Source organism: Citrus clementina, unplaced genomic scaffold, assembly GCF_000493195.1.
Source record: "Citrus clementina cultivar Clemenules unplaced genomic scaffold, Citrus_clementina_v1.0 scaffold_4, whole genome shotgun sequence".
NCBI lineage: Eukaryota > Viridiplantae > Streptophyta > Magnoliopsida > Sapindales > Rutaceae > Citrus > Citrus x clementina.
In genome coordinates, this window is record NW_006262274.1 from 22,031,835 (window position 1) to 22,034,732 (window position 2,898).

A 2,898-nucleotide genomic window follows, 5' to 3' on the forward strand; every position below is an offset into this window, starting at 1 on the left:
AGTTAGTTGAATGATCCTTAGATGAAATGACTAAAACAGATAAATAAATAATTATTAGATAAATTATTATATTTAGAAGTTAAATTTATTATACTATATGAACTCAGGGGCTTTTATGTTCTTAAATTATGGAGAAAGAAGAAATGCAAAGGGAATACATCCTCCGATCCTATGGCCGAAAGGCCCTTGAGTTCATGGACCCCTCGCTAAGATTCCCAAGAAGACAATGCAATTCAGAACATTATTTTAAAGAAAAATGATGTTTGCTCTGGGTCAAACCCTGAAGCGATTGAAACGGCATCGTTTCAACACTTATTTTTATTTTTTTTCATTCTAATTTGCTGTGAAACTATGTCATTTTGGCTTGTATAAGTTGAAAAAACAAAACCAACTGCTTCTTCTTTCCTCTTCGTTCTCTCTTTGTTGTTGCAGAACCCTTAATAACGCAAACGTCATTTTCTTTTGCCAGTGTATAAAGTGAAAAAAACCGAACCAACTACTTCTTCTTTACTCTTCGTTCTCTTAACCCAGCTGCTTCTTTCTCTTCGTTCTCTTAATGCAAACATCATTTTCCTTGGAGGGTGTTCATGAAGGGTACTTCCCGGTGCCGAAGTTCAAGTATATATTAGTTTCATGTAGGTCAAGAAAGCTGTTGTTGGAATCTATAAAGGAAGAGCCAGTTTGTTCTAGGTGATGATGAATTAATCGATGGCCATTTAAATATTTTTGAGAGAAAATTAATTGTATTTTCTCTCAGATTTGTTTACAGGGCAAGAGAGAATATTAATTAACTGTCATTATGTAGTGGGTGATGTGATGATAAATCTATATAGGTAGAGAGAAATTAAAGGAACAGATAGAGATTTTGCTTAAGTTTGATCTAGAAATATGTTGATAGTCTTTGGGGAGCTTGTTTGTTAACTACTCTGATTAAATGCAATAATTGTTTGACTACGAATTAATTGAAACTTTTGCAGATTATTATGGCTTGAATTTAATTGTTTCATTTTTGCTACTTCCCTTTAATTTTTTTGTATGCTTTTGAAAAAGAACATATTTTTTTTAATAATTAATGTATTACAATTAGAACTCTACTGATATTAGCAATTAGAACTCTATTGCTGTGCCAACTTGTGATAGAATTGGAATCTTGAGATATTTCTTATCATTGCAGATAAAATGTCGTTGATTCAACATATTTTATCGGTTGCAAAAGGGTAAAAGCTCATTTAGTCATTGTATTTTAAGATTAGTGTCCATTTAGTCCCCGTATTTTTAAAAATACCTCGAAACATTCCTACCGTTAAAGTATTGATACCCCTATCGTTACTTTTTATTTCTTTTGGCTTACTTTTACAATATTACCCTTTTATAATAATTTTTTTGTTTGGACATTAATAAAAAAAATAATTAAATTATTAATTTAACCCTAAAAATTCTATTAATTTTTAATTGTCAAAAATTGTATATTAAGTGTGCAAATGGTGCTTGTAAAAAAATTAATATAATTTTTTTTATTTTTTAGGGTTAAATTGATAATTTAATTATTTTATTTTTATTAATGTCCAAACAAAAAAATTATTATAAAATGGTAATATTGTAAAAATAAGCCAAAAAAATAAAAAGTAACGATAGAGGTATCAATATTTTAATGACAAAGATGTTTCGAGGTATTTTAAAAAATAAAAGGACTAAATGAATACTGATCTTAAAATAAAGGGACTAAATAAGCTTTTATCCGTTGTAAAATTATTAAAAATTTGGTGGCTTTAGAGACGTAAGCAGCAAGGAAGCCAATTTTCAAGATGACCAATATGGATGATGTAGATGCCTAGATGGTATCATGGCTTTGGCACATATCGTGTTTGAAAAAATGATGGGGTTTCTATATATAGTATAAAAAGTTTAAATTAGGCAATTAGCCCTTCACACTTAATTTATAATTTTTGATATTGAATAAAAATGTTATTTTATAGTTCTCGCTAACATTAATCTCAAAGTATAATCATGAATGAATGAAAAAATAATAATAAAAATTGACCATGCACAATTAATCTCAAATTCTGCAAATTCCAGTAGCAGATGGTGATACAATGACAAGGAAGAAGCTCTATGTGTGACATGTGGAGGACAAGAATAGTTACATGCAAATTTTCCACATATCGAGCATTGATGATCTAATTGGGATAGTTGACATTCAAGTCCAACTGATTTCTGATTGTAATTATTAGTAGAATTCTAATTGTAATATAGCAGTGTATAAAAAAAAAATTTCAAATTCTATGAATATTCTAGAACCAGTTCCACTAGATGCTAATGAAAATGAACAAGAACACGTAATGCAGGCAAATAAGCCAGTGGATTTATCTCTCTTGCCTAGACTTGAGAATGGATTCCTAATATTTCTATTTTGTTAAATGGAATTAACATATTTGAGATGTTACATTGATGATTGCAAAAAGATTAATTGATGCCAAATTATTTTGAATTCATGAAATTTTAGGAATATACTTGTGCTTCTTAATAAATTCACTTTTCTCACACATAGGGAGAAAAAAAATATGTGTACACAAAATCTGGAGGTTTAGATGATTGATATTTTCAAAAAAAATTATTTTTTAAAATTAAAACAAACAAAAATATAAAAAAAGAGAGAAAAAATATTATGAATATTAATGAACATGGGTATTTCTGGTAATTATGGGGTGGATTGATACAATATACTCATTTTAACCTTTTTCTATGGGATGGGTTAATCATTGGGTTGGTTTTACATTAAATAAGCGGGGGGGGGGGGGGGGGGGGGGGTTTTTCTCCCCCTTTTTAAAAAATTTTTTTTAAAAAAAGGGGCCCCGCCCCGACCCCGAAAAAACCCAACCCCACCCCCCGCCTGGGAAC